This window comes from Coenobita brevimanus, chromosome 61, assembly GCF_032717465.1.
Source record: "Coenobita brevimanus isolate Jiangsu-jjx chromosome 61, ASM3271746v2, whole genome shotgun sequence".
Classification (NCBI taxonomy): Eukaryota; Metazoa; Arthropoda; class Malacostraca; order Decapoda; family Coenobitidae; genus Coenobita; species Coenobita brevimanus.
In genome coordinates, this window is record NC_137014.1 from 22486581 (window position 1) to 22513764 (window position 27184).

At 40.7% G+C, this 27184-nt stretch overlaps 1 protein-coding gene and 1 non-coding gene across 2 annotated transcripts in view; both read right to left on the reverse strand.

Moving 5' to 3' along the window:
- The window catches only part of LOC145403705 (glutamate receptor 1-like), a 1124056-nt gene that overhangs the window by 476807 nt on the left and 620065 nt on the right, over nucleotides 1-27184 (reverse strand). The gene's annotated exons all lie outside the window — the stretch shown is intronic.
- Nucleotides 5253-5371, reverse strand: LOC145403907 (5S ribosomal RNA). The gene has a single exon (XR_013898099.1). It is a non-coding gene; the product is annotated as a 5S ribosomal RNA (ribosomal RNA).

Here is a 27184-nt window from a genome sequence, read left to right on the forward strand (position 1 = left end):
CTACATTCCCAACGAAACTTTTCCTTCGTGTTCCCATTAATTCTCAACTCATCAATATCATAATTATTACCTCCTGTACAATTACCATTAACGTTTCTCTTAAGTTTTATTTTAATCTTTGACACAGCAAGTTGATGATCACTACTTATATCTGCCCCCCTCCTTACACAAACATCTTGCAAATAACTCCGATACCTTCTGCTAATTGCAATGTGGTCAATCTGGTTACAATATTTACCACATGGTGAAATCCAAGTAGTCTTATGTATTTTTCTATGCTCAAAGATAGTTCCACCAATTATAAGGTCATTTGCCAAACAAAAGCATCCAAATAGCACCCCATTTTCGTTTCTTATACCAACACCCTCCTTACCCAGACAATCTTTAAAGCCATCCCTACTACTGCCAACAATTGCATTAAAATCACCAATGCAAACTAACACATCATGTCTTGCGACTCTATTCACTACATCCTGCAGCTTCTCAAAAAAGTCATCCTTCATTTCAACAGCTGCCTCATTTGTCGGAGTGTACCGTACAACCGTACTGATATTGCCATGGTCAGATTTTAAACGAGCATAAAGCAAGCACTCATTAATTATTGGTTCAAACTCAGTATACTGCCTTACAAGCATCTCTACTCAGCAGTAAGCCTACTCCTTGGTAATGATTTCCATCACTCCTACCAGAAACCAACATAGTAATACCATCTTCCAAATTCATTTTATCAACTCCACGCAACCTCGTTTCTGTAGGAGCACAAATATATATATATATATATATATATATATATATATATATATATATATATATATATATATATATATATATATATATATATGTATGGAGCCTCCGTGGTACAGTGGTAAAGTGTGCGTTTTCGTACACTGACGAAGGATGGTTCGCGCCTCGGTAGGGTAATAAACTTTGGGAGCGTTCTTCAGGACATGTACTGCACTGGCGAACACAAGGGATGCTGTGGTTGAACCAGTGTCGCATACTATAAGGTATGCTTGTACCCTGTTGGCTTGCGTGTGCCGATTACACTTGGTTCACAGACTATACACACATCCAAAGCCATTTCAACACTACAATTACACTTGCAGGCACTTCTCACCCTACATACAGTCTCTACCAGAGCCTAAGCCACTTGGTAGAGATACATTGGCTGTATCGTTTCCACTTCGGTCGGGATAGGCAGGTCCTGCAGCGGACACTCAAACGGCTAGTGATATATATATATATATATATATATATAATCTCTCATTTATCCATCATAGCAATACATAGTCCAAAACAATATCCAGCATTTTTTGCTCGGCTCTGTTACAAGAATATCCGGCAAAATTACGCAATATTTGGCTCAGAAACGGGAAGCAATTGGCCGTACTATGCACTTTCCAATGGTGAAGCATATCATCCGACTCAGACACGGGACCCAATTGGCGTGCGGGCAGACCGCCATGCACCAGCCAATCACAGTGCACTGCGGTAGCGACCCACCCAACGTGCCAAGGCTACCATCGCTCTGTCATTGTCTCTCCCATGGACACAATACAGCGAAGACGTATCTGTGTGCTCTTCATTGGTGACCCAGGCAGTGGCTAACCCCTAATGCTGTGACTTTGTGGCCTCCCATGCCTCGCTCATTGCTGTAATGCTGTGAAAACCTTGTGGTCCCTCAATACTCGTTGCCATAGAACTCCGACTACTATTTAGTACGGACATATCTGTGTGTATCTATCCTCCATCGATGCCAACAATAGATGAGTACAGTATGATCATGATTATAATTATGTACTGTATGACATTACTATATGTACCGTATTAATACTGTCTTGTACTTTAAGTTTGATTTAATCCTTTACTCATGGGTAATAATGCTGGAAAGTTTTTAGGATTAAGAGTCGAGACATAGCTTAGGACACATTATCCTATCTGGCTCGATGCCAAATGGACAGCCGATTGGGGATACAGTCACTCATACAAGAAGTGATGCGTCGCTAGCCAGCCTTTCCGCGTTTTGTGTGGTAACACTAACCTATACAACTTCAGGTTATTCGATTTTGGCTTTGAGATACGATGCGAGAGTGAACCCCGATTTGAATTTAGTTTCACTTTCTGATGAACTAGTGTAGCTAGGCCGTGTGCGAAAATGTTCCTCATAATATTACTTTGCATATTAAATAATCGCATCATCGTGCAAGCACAAATCCGTTGACCTCAGTAGATAATCTAGTGTTGAACACTTTCATAATGTAGCATCTATTATTCACATTACAACATGATGACTGGATGCACAAAAACAATTACGATATCGTATCTGCCAATGATTTCCAGCTATTCCCTACACTGTTCAAAGCATTCCGTTGAAGTGATTATTATATCTCACCCCGTAGCCTAACCTGATACACTACGTATAAAAATTTAATGTCAAATTACCGACGGGGAGTTGCTGTGTTGGTACACGTCCCGGAAAGACCAATAATTAATCTTGTACTGACTCTCACATTATAAACATTTTGAGGCTAAAAAAAAAGTCATTCACATTTGTTTTAATGGCTGCATGTCTTCATGATGTGTAATTTCGAGGTAGGCTACAACACAATGGTGAAATAGGGACACCTCTTCGACATTATTATGGTTTCATTGTTTTGACGAGGATTGTAAAATACCTGTGATCTCTATGACCTCTTCAGAAGAAAAATTTTCTTTGATGCATTATCTGCATCCGATTTTATGACGTATGTTACTGAATAAAATATATAACCATGGGAATGATATGGTTATAACTAAAACAGCAGCTCACTACTAAAATAAAGAAGAAAGTTGCACTTCCATTAGGTTAAGAGTTCCCGATCACTTTTGTACAAATACTGTATTACGTGCCTCATGACATTTTCACAGAATATGAATATCTGCATTGTCGTTCGTTTATTGATTTTTCCTACGTTAATGGTTAAGTATTTCATGTTTCTCCAGAAAACTAATATGACACTGAAATGTGTAACTACATCAGTGTTACATTTTTGCGCAGTAAGCCTTAGATAATACATCTGGTGAATATCTTACACGAAATTTCAGCATTTCACTGTTGGCGCCATAATGATAATGCAGTACAAGAATTTTTACGGTAGTTAGGTTACGTATCACTGTCCGAGTTGCATTCTAATGCAAATACTCCCTTTATCATCTCAATCCCCGAATGTGATAGATTATGCTCGTCCTTCATGATATATTGTAACTTTGATGTCCGAGAACTGTGAAGGTAATATCACTGAATTCGGAGGTTGCAAACTCTGTCGTGGACTGTGATCCTAAAGCTTGGAGCTCAAGAGCTGAGATTGTCTACCAGATTAGTGTCAGTATCAATAATTTCTCCTCTGTAGCCTACCACATATTTTTCAATAAGGGGATGTGTTAGTGCCAGAGTAAATGGCAGCTTGTCCACATTTCAACAACATATGCGTGAGTGAAGAGGATGTGTCACTGCCAATGCGAACGCTAGCATGGCCACATCTCTGCCACATATACGTGGGTGAAGGAACGTGTCAGTGCTAAATTACATGCAAATATGGCTAAATCTCTGCCACATATGCATAGCTGAGGGAAAGTGACAGTGCCTGCTGACTCCTTTACCCAGTCACATCTCTGTCACTTACACGTTCATTGGTTGCCGTAGTAGTTTAACATATGAATTTCAGTAGGTTGAAGCTAAGGAGGACATATTCATGTGCTGCTTCAGTTTATCCCATGTCCTACTTTTGGTGGCAATAGGCCCAGCAAGTTGCCCGTGAGTGTGCGTTGACTCACATACGCACGCATGCACACACACACACACACACACACACACACACACACACACACACACACACACACACACACACACACACACACACACACACACACACACACACACACACACACACACACACACACACACACACACATCACGACCATCAAGTGATCCTGACCGACCCAGTGAATTACATACACACACACCAGGCAAGGATTTTGGGTAGGGAGGGGCTTGGGGGACGTATGCCCCAGTATTTTTGGGAGACCAATGAATATCACATATGAACAAATGAAGGCAAAATATAAGTATTAAGTATCTTACATACTGTAAACGCATTCATGGAATCATTTCGATGAAAAGAGGGATTTGTTGATAAATTGTGGAGGGTCTGACAGTGAGTTATCAGTTCATACTTGTAAACCCCAAAGAATCATGCCACCATTTTCCAGAGTGCTGTATCCAGCTTTGATCAACCCCCTTCCACATCCACTCACCCCCCCTCCAATACCCAGACACAGGCCTCCCCCCCCACACACACACGCACAATATCCACGCATATGATTCTTTGGGGGAATATCATGCTCTTCACTGCCGCTCAGCATTCGTAGCTTTATGTATCTAAAATCCCAGCCTCTGATTGGTGGAGGTTGGACCCATTTGTTACTTGCACATGTTATTATGACTCCACACACTCAAGTACAGTGACGTCTTATTACTTTGTTTATTCATTATTATTACGATATTATCTGGTAAACTTATTAGTGGGGTGTTCGATTTTAGTAATGAGTAAACTCCCGCCGTCTTCAGGTCATTCGTAACTTATATAGGATTACCTAGTGCAGGGGTTCCCAACTTGGGGTAAATTACCCCAAGTGGGGTAATTTGGTCTTTTGTGAAGGGTAATGGGGGAGGTAACAAAAAAAAAAAATCTAAAAATCATACCAGTTATGATAGACTTTCAGACCTATACTAAAATTCAGTGATGAATGTTTAAAGTCATGTTTATTTGGTATCAGTGTTAATAATAAAAATAAATTACTCCTTGCAATAACTCTCTTGGTTTTAGCCTAACCTTTAATTAAGTCCTACATTCAAACTAAAATCTAGGCATCAAAATGTTAAGCAGCTAAAATGCAATTGTGGAAACATAAGCAATGAGGGGTAATGAGTGAAGGGAGGTGTGGAAAATGGGGTAATGGGTAAATAAAGGTTGGGAACCCCTGACCTAGTGGTAGTTTATGCCTAAAGCATGATGTTGGATGTCGGTTAGGGCAACAGCTTAGTTCCCTGCTCTCTGGGTATTGAGCCCATGACCTGTTCTCTGAATAGTTATATATTCATTCATTCATTGCCAGACGCCATGTATCCCAGACGGGGTGGCCAAGGGCTTAGAGTTAATTGTTTTACGGGGAGGGGCAGTAATCCTCCACCAACCCCACTTGACACGTAGGGATGCCAACAGCATCTGGTGTACCCAGGCGGTCACCCATCCAAGTACTAACCAGACCCAACGTTGCTTAACTTCGCTGATCGGACGGGAAGCGGTGTACTCAACGTGGCATGGCCGTTATATATTAATGTATTAAAAACTACATGCACTGACACTTCAGGTTTTCGTTAATACAAGTAGTGTCCATGACTTCTCATATACCAATCGAATCGTAGCACGTGTTAACACCTAACTATATAACGAAAAATTACTGCATGATTTTTTAAATATTCCTACTTATTGACGATGGAACGTTACCTTGTTAGACTTTTCTGTTATATTGTGCTACCATCCATTATGATGAGAAGATTCCCTGACTTTGGTGCATGTAATACGGCGAAAAACCTACCTGTCAATCCTAGTTGGCACTTGACGTTGGATTTACGTACTAAGGATTTCAGGGGCAGTGTCCAACTTTTTTTTTTTAAATAACGTCTCAACAAAGCGTCGGACAAGGATTTAACTTTGGCAGTGCATGTTTGAGACCCCGACCTAATTTGTAAAATTATGCTTTTGTACCAAATGTGTATGATTAAGGCATTTATAAGAGTAAATGTAGGGTAAACTTAGCTAAAATCGTCAGAGGCATGTAGCGAGGCTAGCTTCGGTCACGATACAAGCCCCGCCCACAATTCGGAACGTGACGTCGGTGTGACGTAGTAGTAATCACCGACGCAAGTGGCATTTCTATCTTTCTAACCTCCCCCCCCCACATACTGTACTTTCTCTCTCTCTCTCTCTCTCTCTCTCTCTCTCTCTCTCTCTCTCTCTCACACACACACACACACAAACACACACAAACACATACACACACACACCGAAGTAATATTTCACCCCTACTACAGATTCAGTATGGTCCTTATATGAGAAGAACGTTTGAGAAAAAAAAGGTGCCGGCTCAGGCAGTGATTACTACTCTTCAGAAGTGAATAAGTCATATTGCCGTCACAATATGTGTAAGAGGGCGATGCATATACTATGTACTAATAGGGAGTCTGGAGGGATGTACAGTCACTCTAAAAATCAGCCGCAGCTCAGAAATATGACTAACCCTGAGCCATTGAATCTGAGGCAGCTTACATAAAGACAGAACTGCCACTTGCGTGGGTGATTACTACTACGTCACACCGACGTCACGTTCCGAATTGTGGGCGGGGCTTGTATCGTGACCGAAGCTAGCCTCGCTACATGCCTCTGACGATTTTAGCTAAGTTTACCCTACATTTACTCTTATAAATGCCTTAATCATACACATTTGGTACAAAAGCATAATTTTACAAATTAGGTCGGGGTCTCAAACATGCACTGCCAAAGTTAAATCCTTGTCCGACGATTTGTTGAGACGTTATTTTAAAAAAACAGTTGGACACTGCCCCTGAAATCCTTAGTAGGTGCTTACATTTTGGCTGTTGCATTTTTGTCCAAATGGTTATTTCCATTGAAAGCATATTTACCTGGTTCACCAACATTTCTTTTAAAAAGAAAATGACTTCTTATTGCCTGTACATTGCTATGATTAATTCTTTGATACTGCGCGGCAAAGGGAAACCGTATTGTAATACGAAACATCTCTCCTAATCTAAACAAAATAGCCTAAGAGTAGCAATTATGGACTGACAGGGAGGTTTTCTCATTGTATTACATGCACCAAAGCCAGAAAATATTCTTATCATAATGGATGGTAAACAATATAACAGAAAAGTCTAACAAGGCAACCTTCCATCATCACTGAGTCGAAATATTCTGAAAAAAAAAAAAAAAAACTTGTGAAGATATTTTTCATTTTATACTAAGTCGTTATTACATGTGCTACGATTCGATTGGTAGATGAGAAGCAATGAACACCACTTACCGGTATTTTAACGACGACCAGAAGTGTCAGTGCATGTGGTTTTATTACAATAATAACTATACAGAGAACAGGCCAACGGCTCAATACCGAAAGACCACCTCATACTAAGGCAGTTGTTGCCCAAACCGATGTTGAACATAGTACTTTGGGCATAAACTTTCCATAAAATAACAGTATCCCCTTCATCATGATTACGTGATAATACTTATCTGACCACCAACAGGCAATCTTATATAAGTTAAGAGTGACCTCAAGATGGTAGGGGTTTAATCAGTACTATTATCGAACACCGCAATAATAAGTCTACCAGGTAAAATCGTACTGATAATGAGCAAACAAAATAATCAGACGTCATTGTACTTGATGGTGTGAAGTCTTAATACCTGTGCAAGGAAGAAATGGGTCCAACATCCACCAATCTGAGGCTGGGATTGTACATGTACAAAGCAACGAAAACTGAGCAGCAGCGAAGAGCATCATATTATCGCACAGAAACATATGTGTGGATGTTGTGTGTAGGGGGAGGGGGTGGCCTATGTCTGGGTGTCGGAGAAGGGGGGGAGGTGAATGGATGTAGAAGGGGGTTGTTCCGAGCTGGATGCAATACTCTAGGAAACTGAAGCCATGATTCTTGACGAGTATGAACTCTTGATAACTCATGAGCAAACACTCCACGGTTTATCACCAAATGCCTCTTTTCATCGAAATGATTCCATGAAAGGATTTATGTAAGATTCTTAATATTTTTAATTTTCTGTCATAGTTCGTCGATTATAAATATTCACTGGTCTGCCAAAAATTAGAGGGCATACGTCCTCCATGCCCCCCCCCCAACCCAGAATCCATGTCTGGTTGTGTGTGTGTGTGCGCGTGTGTGTGTGCGTGTGTGTGTGTGTGTGTGTGCGCGTGTGTGTGCGCGTGTGTGTGTGTGCGCGTGTGTGTGCGCGTGTGTGTGTGTGCGCGTGTGTGTGTGTGCGCGTGTGCGCGTGTGTGTGTGTGTGTGTGTGTGTGTGTGTGTGTGTGCGCGTGTGTGTGTGTGTGTGTGTGTGTGTGTGTGTGTGTGTGTGTGTGTGAATGCATGCTTGCGTGCATAAACGCGCACTCACGGGCAACAAACTGGACCTACTGTATTACCACCAGAAGAATAGCATGAGACAAACTAAACCAGCACACGGATACGTACTCCGTCCTTTTGAGCTTAGACCTTTTGAAATTTGTATGTGATATACTACTGTAACCCATGAACTTGCATGTGGCAGAGATGCGACCAAATAAAGGAATAATCAGGCATTATCACTTTTCTTCGTCTATTTGTAGGTGGCAGAGATATGGCCAAAGCATGTGATTTAGCAATGACATATCCCTTCACCCATGCATACGTGTAAGAGATGTGACCAGGCTAGCTGTCGCTCTGGCTATGAAACAACCCGTCAGACCACGCAAAAGAAGTAGAGATGTGGCCAGGCTAGCGTTCGCGTTTGCACTGACATATCTCTTCAACCCACATACTGTATATGTGGTAGAGACGTGGCCAGGCTAACGTTCGCACTGGCAGTGACACATCCTCTTCATCCAAGCACATGTTGTACAGATATGGACAAGCAACCATTTACTCTGGCACTGACACATCCCCTCATTGAAAAATATGTGGCACACTACAGATGAGAAATTATTGATGCAGATACTAATCTGGCACACAAACTCAGCTCTTGAGCTCCAAGCTTTGGCATCACAGTCCTCGATAGAGATTGCAACTTCCAAATTTAGTGATATTATCTCCACAGTTATCAGACATTTAACCCTCTCATGCACGCACAAGTATTATAAGTTTTGCCGACACGCGATTTTACTCCACCCCCCTCCCAGCCAGCCTGCACACGCGTTGCTGAAAGGGCGTATTCTTGCCTTATTTTCGCCACCCAAACCTCTATATATTGCCAAGAAACCTACTTATCTTATTCGCTGATGTTAAACGGAAAAAAAAAAAAAACGAATAACAGTACATTAGGCCACTGTGAATAAACATTTCCGAACGTCAGTCTTAATTCCCAACATCCTAGTTCGAATGTTTTCCATCATACAGAAATTTTTTTTAAGAAGTTTTGATACAGAATTCCATCAGCTTTCTATTGGGAAAGTTCGGTTGTGATACGATTTGTAGTTTTCGAGAAAATGGCCAAAAAGTGAAAGCTATTAAAAAAAAAAAAATGATATTTGTGCAGGGAGCTCTACCGCAAAAGTTTTCTCGCACGTGTTATGTTTTTATTTCATAATCTTCTGTATAATTTCATGAGCTTTCTCATGGTACCCTCCGAATTTTATAGGCCTCATAGTTTCCATGTAAATCGCAAAAAAACTACTGGGTACTCATGGCCGTTCTGCACTTTCATCATGCGCGCACAATAACCTTTATATTCCCGCCTATGTACCAACAACTTTTCATCAGAGATATTACATTGTTATGTTCTGTACATACGTAGAATTCACTTATCTTTATCATGGCTCTTACAGGAAATCGATACGTCCAATAGTTTTCGAGTAAATGGACGACAAACGTAGAATATTTCTCCTTGCACACAGGCGAGATAAAAACACTCCCTTTCCCTGTCTCACCCACACCTACATATTTTCGTTCATTAGGTTTTATTATTTCCTTTTTTACTCAAAGTATACACATAAAATATCATAAGCTTTTTGATAGTGCTCTCAGAAACTCGACATGACCACCAGTCTTTTTGCTGGGTAGTGATACTGAAGCTGAACTTCCTTCCATCTCGTATGTGCATGTGTAAGAAACAATACTTACTTGTGTAAAAAATACAGAAATAGAGAAATAGGTCAATATGTAAATCAACAAAATACAGATAACTTTCTCCAGAGGTGTTGAGATGTTGGCAGGACCTTGAAGGGTTTGAAGACAAGGAGTTATGTAGTGTGTGTGTGTGTGTGTGTGTGTGTGTGTGTGTGTGTGTGTGTGTGTGTTCTTACCTAATTGTTCTTACCTAATTGTATCTTTACAGGAATGAGTCAAGCTCATACTGTCCCGTGTCTTAAACCATATTTATCGTACATATCCTTAAATTTGTGAATTGTTTTGGCACACACTATTTCATTCGGTAGTGCATTCCATTGATCAATTGCTCTGTTTGGGAAACTGAATTTCCTTACGTCTTTATCACCTCTCTTCTTATGCAGTTTTTTGCGGTGTCCTCTTGCTGATGCTTCTCCATATATTAAGTAATCATTTATGTCTATTTTCTCCTTTCCTGATATGCATTTATATAGCATTATCATGTCACCTCTTTTCCTTCTCTCTTGTAGTGTTGGTAGATTCAGTTTATTTAGTCTTTCTTCGTAGCTTAGGTCCCTTAAGCTTGGTATCCATCTTGTAGCAGCCCTTTGAACTTTTTCAATCTTGTCTATATGCTTTGTGTGTGTGTGTGTGTGTGTGTGTGTGGCATATTTTGTTCTCTCCTCCTTGCACTACGTTTGCCTAACACATGCGATGCACACAATAGATTTCTCCACGAACATTCGCTGCACGACGTACGTATATTGTGTGGCATATTTCTTGTCTCTGATCCTTGTGCTAGGTTTTTGTTAAGTCAGTCAATGCAAGCAATACTTCACAGTGAACACTCACTGCACTATTTCATTTGTATGTTTTACACCAGACCATACGCAATATAGCACTGTCTGAGATTGGTACAATACCTTTTCACTGAAGTCTGTGATTGTGTGGCATATTTGTTGTCTCTGATACTTGAACTAGGTTTGATCTAAGTGAGTCAAAGCACGCAATATTTCTCAACGAACACTCCTGCACTATTTTATACATATATTTCACACTAAACCATATGCAACATAAAAGACTATCACATGATTCCATCCCAACCTCCTCTATTATTCCCTTCCTGACTTTATGGCATATGTGACCACTTGTTGCCTTAGCGACTATGGCATATCTATATGGCGCACATAATGCCTGTTATGGTAGGTCAGCTATTTCACTAATCCAGGCACTACATGTTTCACAAAATGTAAGTATTGGCTTCACTATAAAGGTGAATTACTCACATCATTTACAGGCAGGGTGAAAAAGAGTGGAAACCCCATTATACTGTAACAAACCACACTCCTGCCTCGACGCCTAATGGCTGATAACGGGCCCCAATGCTTTACAAACAATATATCTACTGTATCTAACATGGACACAATCACTTCACATTATGGTCAGAAACACTGTACAATCACAATATTTCAATAATGGCTTCTGCCTCGGGTGGGAGGGGGAAAATGGCAGATTTAAAGGGACGACTGACAGCAGCGCTACCCTTCAGCCTGGCTGGTCATGAGATACTGAGGTTTCTCTGCTGCACATTGTCTCATCAGAGAAGTCACAGTGTTGCCAAGTGTTTACCTTGGAAGAGAGATGCACCCACTAGGACGCACCAAAATTTGACACAAATCAGCCAAAAATTTTCCTTTTGACAGCGTTTTTTCTGCTTAACAATGCGATTCACGTCTATGTGCGTTTATATGCTAAACTACAATGAATGCGATTCACGTCAACATGCCTTGGACGGTTAAATGACAGTATGTCATGAACAACAAGCATAATCCATGACATTCGGGGATTCAGATGATGAAGGGAATATTTGCATTGGAATGCAACTTGGACAGTGATACGTAACCTAGCTCCTGTAAAAACTCTTGTACTGCATGATCACCATGGCGTCATCAATGAAGTAAAATTTCATGAAAGATATTTATTGGATGCAGTATCTAAGACTTACTGAACAAAAACGTAACACTGATGTAATTACATATTTCAATGTCATATTAGTTTTCTGGAGAAACAAGAAATACCTAACCATAAACATAAGAAAAATAAAAAAACGAACGATAATGCAAAAATTCATATTCTGTGAAAATGTAACTACGTTGTTTCCACAGAAGCGATCGGGAACTCTTAGCCTGATACAAGAATAACTTCATTTTTGTAATAAAACCGCCATTTTAGTTATACAGTATCATTCTTACGGTAATATAATTTATCCAGTAATGCGTCATAAAATCGGATGTAGATTAAGCACTAAAGAAATTCCTTCTGACGAGGTCATTGAAATAATAGTTATTTTAGAAACCTTGTCAAAACAATAAAACCACAATATCAAAGAGGTATTCCTATTTCGTCGCGGTGTTATTGCCTATCTCGAAATTATACATTATGAACACATGGCGTCTTTAAAATTTGGCAGCCTAATGTGAATGACACTGTGTGTGTGTGTGTGTTTGTAGACAGATATATATATATATATATATATATATATATATATATATATATATATATATATATATATATATATATATAATTTCCTGTGGCACCCCACGGGATGCATAGGGCCTCAATGAACTCTCTCCAGCAATATTTGTCTCTTGCCATCTCCTTCAGGTCCCACCAATACTCCTCTCCTGCTTCTTTTTTCATTGTCCTCAACCAGGTTTCCCTCGGCCTACCTCTACCTCTTCTTCCTCTAGCAGTCACTCTGGCACATCCTGTATTAAACTACCTTCTTTTCTGTATATGTGCCCCACCCACTTCCAGCGAGACAGTCTCACATATTCATTAACTGGTTCCACTCTCGTAATATCCCTTACTCTTGCATTTGTAACTCTATCTTGCCACTTTACCCCAAGAATCCTTCTCAGTATTTTATTCTCAAATCCCAATACTTTCTGATCTGTTGCAAATGTACTGTACCATGACTCATGCCCGTAAATTAAAACTGGTCTAACCATGGACTTGTAAATTTTCACTTTAGTATGTACCGAAAGCATATTATTATTCCAAACAGATTTCAACATTCAAACAGCTCGCCTAGCCTGTCTAATCCTCTCCTCAATTTCATTGTTTAATGATCCGTTAGATGATACAATCGTTCCCAGATATTAAAGTTTTCTACATGCTTCACCACATTATCCCCAGTTACACAATCGATTTGGTTCTCCACGTTCATGTTAATAATTTCAGTCTTTCCACAATTTATTACCAATCCCACTTTTTCTCCTTCCTCCACCAGACAATCAAGCACCCTCTGCACACACACACACACACACATATATATATATATATATATATATATATATATATATATATATATATATATAAATATATATATATATATATATATATATATATATATATATATAAAAATATATATATATATGTGTGTGTGTGTGTGTGTGTGTGTGTTTGTAGGTCTATACAAATTACATCAGGAAATCGGATTATTTATTATTAAAAATACTTTCCTAGGTAGCGGAAGAGGACTAAACTACTGTCGGAGTATAGTTGTTCTCTGTTTCTCCTAATTTCGTTGAGACAGATGTTACTGTGCTTCAGTTTTCCATCAGGTTATGCTGGGTTCAGGAATTCTCGGATGTGTACACATAAAACAGTCTTCTCAGCATTCTCTTACTTAGTTTTCAAATTTGACGAGAGGATCTGTCAGCACCAGTCAGCAATTTCAAGAAGTGCCTGAATGAAGAAAACTCAGCAGCAAACATCTGTTCTTTTGTTCTGTATTTGTCTCCCCCCATATATAGAAGATGTCCTGCATCATGTTGTAGATGTAGATATTTATAAAAGACAATCAAAATAATAAAATTAAATTGATAATTTAAGTGGATGATCAGAAAATTATATGAACGTATTGTTACTTCCCCGTCATTTACTGCCACAGGCTCCAAAAGCAGTAGTATACGAGGGATATTTCCCAGTGAGTTGTTCTTCTTATGGTCAGCCTTTAGGAGTACAACAGCAAGATCGACTCAGGCATGGTAAATAACCATTGGCTTCCTATACTTTCCAAATAATTACGCTGTCCTTACTTTCCAAATCATTACACTGAATGCCTGCCAATTTCTTTTCACTGTTTTAATAAGTACCGGAGCTATACTAACTGCATTGACATTGAACTAATCACAAACTGAACTGAAAGTCCTCTAGACCCTTCCTCACCCATATATAACCTTGAATTACTATCAAAGCTTCTAGTTTATTCTACCACCTACAGTTACCAAACCAGAGACGTCCAAAACATGCCAGAGTTTTCTTAAACTGCAGCATATCTTTGTATGCAGCATGTGTGAGGAGTGTGATGCTGTATGGTAGTGAGACCTGGGCAGTAAAGGAAGAGGATATTTGCAGGCTCAAACGTATAGAAATGACGATGATTAGGTGGACGTGCAGTGCGTCCCTGTGTGCAAGACCTGGGGGGGGGGCTGGGTTTACGATGGACGAGTTGAGAGGTAGGATGGGACTGGAGTGTGTTGGTGTTGTGCTGAGGAATGGTAGATTAAGATGGTTTGGGCATGTGGAGAGGATAGGGGACGGTAACTGGGTGCAGAAGGTGAGATGCATTAATACTGGAGGTGGGGTTGTAAGGAGTAGACCGAGAAAAACGTGGGACGAAGTCATTGTGACCTGAGGGTTAAGGGACCAAACAGGGAGGATGCCATAAATCGAGCAGCATGAAGAGCAGCCATTAGGTGACCAAGGCCAACACATGCAAGCATGTTGGAGCCTACAAAAACGAAACGAAACGAAACGAAGCAACTTACTAGATCACTATGCTCACAATAGCAGGCTAACTGGCAACTCTGATACATAACTGAAAAATATCACAAATACTAAGAACATTCTGGTACTTCCTATCTGGCAAATCCCGCTTCTCAACACTATCTCGCCCCTAATCCTTTTTGTGTCCTGACAAACTACACAATGTATAAAAACATAATCCTTCATCCAAACAAAACATTTAATTATACACAAAATAGTCTTTCAACTTATCAGGTCTTCTATGCCGCTTCTGACGACGTTCATGCATCTCCACGCAGTCCACTCCTAGAATGTCTTGGTCCTCTTCCTGATGCACTCCTCTTGGGAAATTGTCAACATCCTCTTGTACTTCAGTTCCTTGGTCCTTCGCATCATTCCTCAACTGTGGGAGAGCACGATTCCTCGGGAACGTCTCAGCTATAGTCTACTGCCCCATGATACTGCCACAGACAATTCACATGTACCACCTTTGGGCGAGATTTCCTGCCTCCCCGAATCCGGTACAATATGACTGATAGGCAGTCCAACACAGAGTATGGCCCGTTCCACAGTCTCTGTGGCTTTGGTGACTGTCCCTTCTTCTGCTGAGGATTGTATACCCAAACTTTGTCACCATCCTTCAAGGTCACATCACATGCCTTGGCATCATAATTGCACTTCACCACCTCTCCTGAAAACTTAAGGGCTCCTCACACCTGAAGATGTACCTCAGCCAGCTTTTGCTGTTTTGCGCTGCTGGAGGTGTCTGTAGGCAGTTCTTCATTAGGTGGTCTTTCCATAAGCAAGTCAATGGGTAAACGTCAGCCCAGCATTAGTTTTGCAGGGTGTAGCCACTAGACTTACGGGATGCAGACCGATATGTCATCAGTAACAGGTAATTTCCGGTCCCATTCCAATTGTCTCTCTATGCAGTCCTTGTCCCAGAGTCCAGTTGAATTTTTCCACCATCCCATCTGACTGGCCTTAGTGGGGTCATCCTGGTCTTCTTGACCGCCAGTAACTTGCAGCACTCACGGAACACAGCAGACTCAAAGTTCCTGCCCTAGTCTGAAAGTACTTCTTGTGGCATCTCAAAACACATAAAAACTGGTTAACCAATACCTGAGCAACAGTCGCAGCCTGTTGATCGGGGATGGCATAGGCTTCTGGCCAGTTTGTGAAGTAGTCCATAGTGACACATATATACAAGTTTCCTCTTTCAGTGAGTGTCAGAGGTCAAGCAATGTCCACCGCAACTCTTTCCATCAGTGCACCCACTTGGTACAGATAGAGAAGGGTGCAACCACGTTCCTTGGGTCCCTTTTTGACACAACATACATCACAGACTGACACCACTCTTCAACATCCTGATGCGTGCCAGTCCAGTAGAACCTCTGTAGCAGCTGGCTTAGAGGTTTCTTCACTCTCAGGTGCCTGCTAGTGTTCTGGTTATGGGACTCATCCAAGATCTCAGACATTATTTTCTTTAGAACCATCAGTCACCAATACTTGCTGGAGCCATTGGGTGTCTCTCACTGATGCTCCAGTAGCCCAATGTTCAAACAAAGACGGTCCCACTGACTCCACTAGCTCAGTCACAGGGCTGAACCTGGAAATCTCTTTCCAAGATGATCACACAGTACTCCGCTGCAGCAACTCTGGCACTGGTTGTAAATCTGCATCCCATCTGCATCCTCTTCAGGTCTTCTTTATCTGATACTGGCCCTGTCACTACAGTACAGTGGCATTTCCTGCTAAGATTCCCGTGACTACTACACTGCTCACCGTCAGTTCTTCAGTCTCCTTTCACACCATCAATCACGGGTCTCTTGCATTTTCTCAGCAGTGGGGCTTCTTGGGAAGAACTGGCTGTTTGTTGCCTCTTGTCACCAGCCTCTAGTAATTTACCCTCATCTTTCTTGTCTTCCTTAGTTTTGTGAGGAAGAAGGAAGCAAAGACAACGAGCTCGCAAAACTGTTCCTTCCAAGAGAAAAACAAAATACAAGAGAGAGCCAACTTCAAGATTCATTCATTTCGAGGTGCCTGGACACACTGCGTTTGAAAGACTGGAGATCATACAAAGCAGGAAATACAGACGGAGGGAGACAGTTTCAGAGTTGACCTGTTGCATAAATGAAGGACTGGGAGTAACGGTTAACTCTTGCATTAGAGAGTTGGAGAGAAAATGGGTGAGAGTTTGCTGCCAGACGGGTGCTACACGCCCGTCATAGAGGTGGAGGAATGCTTGCAGACAGTTCAGAGGAGCAGTGACCATTGAAGTAGTGATAGAAAAGAGATAAAGATGCAACAGTGCGGCAATGAGAGTGAGGTTGAAGGGAGTCAGTAAGAGGAGGAGAGTTAATGAGATGAAAAGCCTTTGACTCCACCCTATTGAGAAGAGCTGTATGTGGGGAGCTTCCCCACACATGAGAGTTGTACTCCACACAGGGGCGGATAAAACCCCTGTATAGAGTCAACAATTATGCAGCGGTAAAGAAGGAACGGAATCGGCTTAGCACACCCAATCTCTTGGAAGCAGATTTTACAAGAGATGAAATATGATCTTTCCAAGATAAGTCCTGAGTAAATGAAACTCCAAGCATGGTCAGTGACGATGCAGGATTAAGCTGAATATTATTAAACATTAGTGGGTATATCTGTGGAAGATTTTGTTGGGTTGATAGGTGCAAAAACTGAGTCTTTGATGCATTAAAAACAACCAGATTATTTTTACCCCAGTTAGAAATATGAGCCAAGTCAGACATTAGGTGTGCCATAGCTTCATCCTTTGTTTGTTGAAGTAACTGCTGAGATGGATGTTGTGGGAATCAAATGGAAAGGTGAAGGATGGAGTCATCAGCGTATGAGTGGATAGGGTTAGATGTACAGCTTAGAAGGTCATTGATGAATAAAAGAAAGAGAGTTGGTGATAGGACAGAGCCCTGAGGAACACCACTGTTAATAGATCTAGAAGACCGATGGCCGTCTACAACAGTGGCTATAGAATGACCAGAAAGGAAGCTAGAGATGAAGGCACAGATAGAAGGATAGAAACCGTAAGAGGGCAGTTTGGATATTAAAGATTTATGCCAGACTCTATCGAAAGCCTTTGCGATGTCAAGTGCAATGGCAAAGCTTTCGCCAAAGTCCCGACAGGAGGATGACCAGGAGTCTGAAAGGTAGGTGAGAAGATCGCCAGTGGAGTGTCCCTGATGGAACCCATACTGACGATCAGAAAGAAGGTTGTCATCCTTTAAAATTTTTCTATTAAGAATAGGCTCAAAAACTTTTGAGATACAGGATGTTAAAGCAATTGGACGATAGTTAGAGGGTTGGGAATGGTCACCCTTCTTTGGGACTGGCTGAGAGCAAACTTCCAGCAAGAAGGAAAGGTAATAGTCGATAGACAATGGCGAAAGAGTTTGCCTAGGCAGGGTGTAAGCACAGAAGCACAGTTCTTGAGAACAACAGGAGAGACTCCATCAGGCCCATATGCCTTATTAGTATTGTGGCCTGTGATGGCAGAAAATACATCAGCTGAAGAAATTTTAATATTAGGCATGAGGAAATCAGCGGGGGGAAGTGATGCAGCCTTCTTCTCGCTGTCCTCATTTGGACAACCATAACTGAAGTGTCCAACCCCACCACATGTCCAACACTCGTTTGCTGCAAGCATGGATTTCTTTGCACTGTTCTGCTCTTGCTCCATCTTCCATATGTAACAATCCTCCTTGTGTCCTGGTGTCCCACAGAACCAGCAACCTCCTCCAATCTTCTCTTGTTCCCTCTTCCACTTGTTGCAGTCGTCTTTCCTATGTCTTGGCTTTTCACAGTAACGGTAGCTTCCCTCAAATTTTTCTGCATCACTTACCTGCCCCTTTCTTGCCTTGAATGGTGCACTACAATCTGCCGAAAAGTGGACATACTGGATATGATGTAGAACTCAAATTCTAGAGCCCTGGCTAGTGCTTCTAGTATGCTTCTCAGTTGAGCCGGATTCATTTGCATTTTCCACTCTGCACTATCAACAGCATCGATGAACTGGTCCTTCAGAAGAATAGCCAACAGGTTAGGTGCTGCTCCAGGGTACACCTTGTGTGCCATACTTTCCAGGTCTTGAGCAATCAGCTAGAGGGACCCATACACGGGTCCGAAATCTTGCCCCTTAAACCTCAGTCTGGTACATGGTCCCATGTCTGCACTCCAGCACTTCTACTAAGGACTGATAAATGTTAATCTCCTTCACTGACATCTGGCCCAGAATTTCCATTGCGGCACCCTTGAGGCAAGTAGCAAGTTGCACTGCCCTCTGCCTGTCATCCCCAACCATTCTGATCAGCAAGTAACTCAAACTGCACATGGTAAGTTTCCCAAGATATTCTATCATCAAATTCCTGAGGCTGGTTTTTAATTGTCCCCTCCATTATAGCCATGCACTTCACTGGTTTGGGGCCTAAACACTGGGGCCTCATAATTAAGTCCAGGACTTAAGAATTCTGCATTCTGATTATTCAGCCCTGTAATGCTAGCTTTAGATGCTTGGGATTCGTCAAGATCCACCGTACACTATTTTTTTTTAATATGTTCCCTGTACACTAACCTGTGACTCAACAGTTCAATACTTCTCTACTGCCTCTTATTCTCTCACAAATTATCTTCAAATGGCCATCTGCATGCTTGAACTGGTTATCTACATGCTGTCTACACTCTATCACATTATTGCTTACCTCACACTTCTGCTGCTGTGGCTCAGCATAAACTTCCTCCTTCAACTGTTGTTCTTCCTTCATTTCCCTCATGATTGCATCTAGCTGTCCTTGCATCCTCAGTTGTAACTCCCTCTGTTGCTTGTATAATGTCTTTGTCTATTCACTTTGTGCTTTTAATAATTGTTCTTTGATTTCATTCCTGATTTCTTTCTGTTCTTCACTTTGGGCCTGTAGTTGTACACTTTGTGCTTGTAGTTGTACACTTTGTGCTTGTAGTTGTACACTTTGTGCTAGTAATTGTTCTTTGAGTTCTTTCTGTTCTTCATTCTCTGCTTGTAATTACTTTATGATTGCTGCCTGACATGTCTCCTCCTGTCTAGCTTGGACTCTAGTCTGTACACCTTCTGCCTATATGTCGAAGGTTAGACTGATTCACTGCAGCACTTTTCTAAAGATCCACACTCCTGACACCACTGGTACATACCCATCCCACATCGCCACAAACTCCAACAGCAGTAGTACAGTACAGCAAGGATGTTTCCCAGTGAGTTGTTCTTACAGTCAGCCTTTCAGTATACAACAACAAGATCAACTGAGGCATGGTAAATAAACACTGGCTTCTTATGTTCACTGTCTTCATTTTCCAACTGATTTCACTTAATGCTTGCCAACTTCATTTCGCTGTTTTCACAAGTCCTGGAGCTATATTCACTGCACTGACACTGAACAAAACTCAAACTGAACTGGAACTTCTCTAGTCTCTTTTCCATCCTTATATAGCCTTGCATCACTCTCAAAGCTTCTAGTTTACTCTAGCAACTAGTTACCATATCAGAGACATCCAAAACATGCCAGTTTTCTTACACTGCATAACACTAAACTGTTTAGCATACAAACTGAGATAAAATTACATAATTTAACAAACAATCACATAAATCAAACTTTATAGGGAAAAAAGAGCACAAAAATTAATGATCAACTTACAACATAACCACACACACAATAGCAGGTAACTGCCAACTCTGACACGTAACTGAAAAACACGAGAAATATTGAGAACCTTCTGGTACGTCCCATCTAGCAAATCCCGCTTCCCAACAGTACAGTATGCCCTATAATACTAATAAGAGCATACCAGTAAATGGGAGATATTTAACTAAATTCGTGTACTCCCACTAAAATAATTATGGGCAGCCCATGATTTGATACCCTTTGCAACTATCCCTGGCACTGAAACCGTGAATACGCCGGAACAATTGGTACATATGATTCTCCCCCTTCCTCTGTATTTCCGCCCCTCCCCTTCCCACCCTCTCTCTCTCTCTCTAGATATAGCCTAGTATAACTCCCGTAGCTTCATGTTGTGTATAATGAAGACTTCATAGCAATTTTCATATTGCTCAAAGGAAAATCTAAAAGTATTATCCACTATGTACTATACAAATCAAAGTGCTATTATTCTGCTTGGCGCCCTTCTTTTCCAAGGTTACCACCTTAGGATTTTCTGACATGATGTGATAAAGTGACAGCCACCATTATCATATAAAGAATAAAGAATGAGTTGATGGAAAACTCAACTAAACACATCCACTTCCAAAGAATTCTACTACGGTATTAAATCCCTGAGCTGCCTCATGTTCTTTCTTACATCCTTCCCCTCTAGGAATTTTAAGTTTCATTATCCCCTGCTTAGTACCAGTCCTTTTTCTCTTATCAGTCTTTTTCTTTCAATGTTCTGTCATTTTATATTATAATTATGTACCGATACTTTTATTGCAAATCTGTAACTGGAGCCAAGCATTTTATAGGGCCTGTCTTTTACCCTCATTCACAGACGATCCTGCATTGCAGGCTATAGTAACATCAGGTTTTTATTATCCAATTGTACTACGCCAATACTTTAGCCAGGGACACACTGGCAATCTCTCAACCATTAATGTAAAGCTATAACAAGAAAATTAATCACCATTACAGTATGGTACTAACCAGAAGAAAATGTATTGGAAATTATGGTGAGCCGCAGTACTGTCTATTAATAATGCCATTAAGATAAAGGAAATAGCCAACAAAATTATTAAAATGCTGCTAGATGAAATGAATGAACTTCAGCTGTAGATACGAACTCACTGCATTTTCCCTTAATTCATTAGTAAGAAAAAGGCATGCAGTAAGGCAGTCTTGTTTCACTAAGCAATCAGTGGACTAAAGAGCGCGTATTAGTTTAAATAATAGCGCAAGATAATGCGCTTGCCTCAGTTTCATATTTGTTTAAAATACGTTAAATGATGTTTAAGCGTTCCGGAAATTGGGATTTCTGCACCAAAAGGCAATGCTGCCACTTACTCAAACCTAGGAGTCATATTCAAAGTTGCTTCGGGTTCTTTCATAACACTACATAGACAGCGATTTATTCTGCACATTACACAACAGCTACTCATTTGTAATTTTCTCAAACACTATGTTGATACTCAAACTCTCTAAGTAACGTAAAATACTGATTAGTATAGACAAAACAAACTGCTTAGTAAGTGGTGCTACGAAGCCTCCAGTGCCACTATGGATACTGACCTAAGGCTCAGCAGATCTGGGATACCTATCTGGTACGTTAATGCAGGAGTTTATTTTCAGATTTCTCCTCCGGTGTGTCAAATTTTATCACTCTAAAAAAGTGCTGATAACTCTTTTAGTGGGTGTACATGCGGAAGTGAATGATATTTAGATCAACTAATAATATGATGGGCTGAGTAAATAATTACACTGCTTAAAAAAAAAAAGAAAAAAAATCTGAGGCAAGCATGTGAATAGGTGTTTTTGACTAATTTTGATATGCTTAATTCAAATTTCTAAACAGTTTTGCTCTGTCACCTCTAGTTTTTTTGCTTTTACATATCCTTTTTTTTTATTATAATGCATATATTTATAATATAATGAGTTTATTTCATATATTAAAATGGCATATTACAGAACGAAACAAAACAGACACAGAACACTCACAGAACTAAACATTACCATTACTTGGATATAAGCATATATACACACCATAGTACTACAGACAGTCAGAAGCGATTTTTTTTTTTTTTTTTTTTTTTTTTTTTTTTGACGATCTGGTTTACTTTGCCTCCGGGATGTCGCGCAGGAGCATCCAGCAGAAGTCCCCCATCATGCTGGGGTTCCACTTGCTTTGGTAGTTGCTCTCCATCTTAGTAATATCTTGGTGAAACCTTTCCCCATGTCCGTCACTTACTGTTCCAAGGATCTGGGGGAAGAAGTTGAGGTGGGAGTGGAGAAATTGAATCTTGAGAGACATTCGGCACCCCATATCCTGATAAGCCTGCAACAACTTCTCGACACGCTCTTGGTAATCTAGTGCCGGTGTGTTACCAAGGAAGCCATGGCAGACTACCTTAAATGCTTCCCGTGCTCTCAATTCCTTCAAGGTGAGCTTCCCCTCGAATATCTCATCCTTCAGCACCTCCCGAATCTGAGGTCCGATGAAGATGCCCTTCTTGAGCTTAGCAGAACTGAGAGCTGGGAACAGAGTGCACAGGTGTCGGAAGGCAGCCCCATCCTTGTCCATGGCCTTCACGAAATTCTTCATAGGGCCAAGCTTGATATGAAGAGGAGGAAGAAGCATCTTGTTCATGTCCACCTGAGGATTTTCTTGGGCACTGTGTTTCCCAGGCACGAAAGTGCTCCTAGACCCCCAGTCCTTCTGCGTGTAGTGCTTGACATGTTTGAGCTTGTTGTGGCGCGCGTGTTAAACCAAGTTCCAAGAAAATAGGATGGTAAATGGATTTTTGGCGAATATTTTGGGTCTAGGCCTATATGTATACATGTACATACATGTATACACGTATATCCCAAAAACTAGAGGTGATGAGTGAAAACGGATTTCGAATATGAAATCAGCACCCCAAAATTAGGTTAGAACACCTAATTTCATGCTTGCCTCAAATTTTTTGTAAACCAGTGTTATTAACTGGGTCTTAAGAAGATTAGGGAATATACAAAACTCATAAGATGGCTACATAAAAAAAAAAGAAAAACTAATATGTTATGGTGATAACAAAACTACATTAATAGTTTGTTATACAGGATTTACAATGGCATTGCGAGAAAATAAAATTTCGTAATAACTAAATCATATCCAGTACACCTGTCCTGTATGTGACTTGAAATCACAACTTGATCCTGAGTTGAAGAAATATGAGTGGGAACATGACAGCCAACCTGCTACCCAGAGGCAACCACCAACTGTACCACCATCAACTACACCTCCGTTATGGAGTGTTAATATTTGTCAAGACGTGTGAACATCCAGCTAATTATGTTTATATATATATATATATATATATATATATATATATATATATATATATATATATATATATATATATATATATTGTGTGTCCGACTCTGGGCATAGCCTTCATAGCCTGCTCTCAAGGCCCAGTAGTCTTCCTATATACCATACACCTCTCTACATGTCACCACTTCGGCACTAACACCCACCGTCCATATTGAATACATGGTAGGGCTGTCTCATACAGATTTAACAAGATTCACTGTTTTTCTTCTTTATCTAAGTTTCCTGGAGTCATTTTTCCATACATTTAACACAGCAGTGAACAAAATCCACTATGATGAAAATGCAATAAGGGGATATACAAAATGAGTCCTTAAGAAAGAGTAATGAAGGAAGTGAGATATCTGGACTATAACGTTCTCATACGGAATAGCTGTAATAGGGAGGATAATAATGAGAAACACTGACAAAGACGAAGGGTCTGAACAGCTGACGAACACGACTGCAAGAGATCAGACGGGACATATGGTCGTGAGACAGAAGAAAGAATTCAGAGTACACAGAAGCAGTGTAAAGAATGCCACTGAAAGGCAGATAGAAGAGAATTAGTGGGAAGACATTCAAATCTAGCTGAGGAACCAACATGTATATGGACCAAGATAGCCCTGGAATGGAAAGTAGCGTCTCTTGTAGGACAGTACAATTCTAAGCTTGAGAATGGAAAAATGGAATCAAGATTGAAGTTAATGCATGCCCATTCGAAAACTACTGGTAAATGAAGATCTGACACCGGGACAAGGTCTAGGGCAACATGATTACTGATAGCATCAACTAATAGCTGACCAAATCCTCTACTTACAACATAAATGAATGGAGGAACAGAGGCAATGATAATAAGATGGAAGGTGGTATACAGTACTTCCGTAATAATATTTTTTATCATTTCACTAAGACATCCTAAACTATGTACAACTGCATACCAGTTTTATTCTTGTGTGACATTATTACCTAGCAATGGAAATGACGTCCTTCGCTAACATACTTCCTATTACTTCCCTTCCGGGGCTATACTAGTGCCCCTGGGCAGAGGAACCCATTTTCATCCCCTTCACCCAGAGATGAACCAAAGACGCCAAGTGCCAGCACGGCTGTTAATACTCTCCACAATATCATACCTGTAAAAGGAATCCAGATTAAAACTGAAACTATAAGTGCCAGTGCAATACTGTGTTTTAAAAATACAGTGAGAATATACATTAATAGCCTAACATGATTTATAAATACTTAATGTGGATAATCCCTCATATATATTTCCGAGAGTGGAATCAGCCTAATTAGCATCAAACAACTCGCACCATTGCAACCTGCATGATGTATAACTGCAATTCTGAAAATATATAGTCTTATATGTAATTTGCATATATAAAGTTAATTATATGTAAAGCATCGAGAGTAAATGTACTGAGTTTAGTCTCTCTATTGTTATTATTCGTTTCAAAACATTTTATTTTAAGCATCATCATCATTGGGTAAGTTACCCCCGTGCTACACGTCAACCAACACCATATGACCTTAAAGTGAGTGATAGGGACCTGAGAGTTAATAGGTCACGTATCCCGTTTATGACCAGGGCAGTTTCAGTTTTCTGTCCTAGCTTCAGTAATCTCATGCAATTCTTTTCTTTACAGTTGAGTCAGTCATAAAAGCCTGATTTTTGAAGTTGTATCGCCTAGACATTTTACATAACACTAAACCATTTAACCCTATCGCATCATCATCATCACCACCGGCAGCAGCAGCAACAACAATCCACATCATCCTGACCTTATATTTTCCACATTTAATGATTGGGTGAGGTCGGATCCAGAAATTACGAACGAGTAAGCACGAATGAGGAAGAACCATTAACCATCTTGTCCAGTTAAACGAGCTAATCGCTCATTTACATACCATTTATACCCCAAGAATTCTGGCTATGCCTCATCTGTGTGTATGTGTGTGTGTGTGTGTGTGTGTGTGTGTGTGTGTGTGTGTGTGTGTGAGTAACATGCACAGTACGTGAGCAGGTGTTTGCTGCTGAGTTTTCATGATTCAGGCACTGCTTAGATACGCTGTGTGTGTGTGTGTGTGAGTAACATGCACAGTACATGAGCAGGTGTTTGCTGCTGAGTTTTCATGATTCAGGCACTGCTTAGATACGCTGATTGACACTAACATTTTCTTCTTGCCAAATTTGCAAACTAAGGAAGAGAATGCTGTGAAGACTGTTTTGGGTGTACCCTTTTGAAAATTCTTAACCCGGCATAACGTGATGGTTAACTGAAGCTCACCTATCTCTCTCCCAAGATGAGTAGGAGAGACAGAGAACAACTTGACTCCGAGAGTGTAGCACATCCCTCTTCCAGTAAAGTACCCAGTCGTTGTGGGAGTCTTTAAAAACCTGAATTCATGACTGAATACCTATAGGCCTCATCTTACATTTTGGTGGTAGCGAGGTCAAGAACACACCTTCTTTTCAGTCTACCTGATGTTAACCCGCCCCGTCCCAACCGATTTTCCAACACTGATTCCCCCTAGTCCTGACAAATTTTGAAAAAAAAAAAAAAATGGCTCAAACCTCAGCATTTGGTGAGAAACATCGAAAATTCATAGAGAAATCGCTCACCTGAGGTTTAACCTGCCGCGTGTCAGTGCCATTTTAAAAGATCTGACATAATTCCATGGCCAGTGCCAGTGCCGTTTTAAAACGGTTTGAAATAAAAAAGTTCACTGTGACCGCATTTCTCAAGATTTGCTGGTAAAAATTGGCAGGCACATATGGTAACTGTTCCTCTACCATCCCCCAGGCTGTCAAAGCCATACACTCACTCGTTCCCCCCCTCATGCTCGCTCTGCCTCACCCTGCCTGTATGCCTCTCCCAGTGCTATACATAGTGAAGGCATTATGTAAATATTTTCATGTAAGTGTAAGTTGTAAATATTTTCTTGTAAGTGTAAGGACTATATAGTGAAGTCAAGTTGTAAGTACCTTCTTGTAAGTGCAAGGACTGTACGTACTGAAGTCAGGTTGTACCTACCTTCAACTAAGTGTAAGATAATGCATTCACAGTGAGAAAGACACGCAAATTGTGACAGATGCTGAAGTAATAAGTAATCAGAAAAGTGTACTGAACATTGCTATACCTTCCCAGCATAAATACCTGAGTATACCTTACATAGAAAACGGCTTTCTCTCACGTACGTGGTGAGTGTGAGAGCGGCTATACCTATACACCCATTTCCTAGCCTCGGTGAGCTTTTTAATGGTGACATTCATTGTTTCCACATCAAACTGTATATCATTTTAGCCAAAAAATAAAGGTTGAAAATTGGCTGGCACTGGGGTGCCCCATGGGGCTAAAAATAGCTGGCACACGGCAGGTTAAA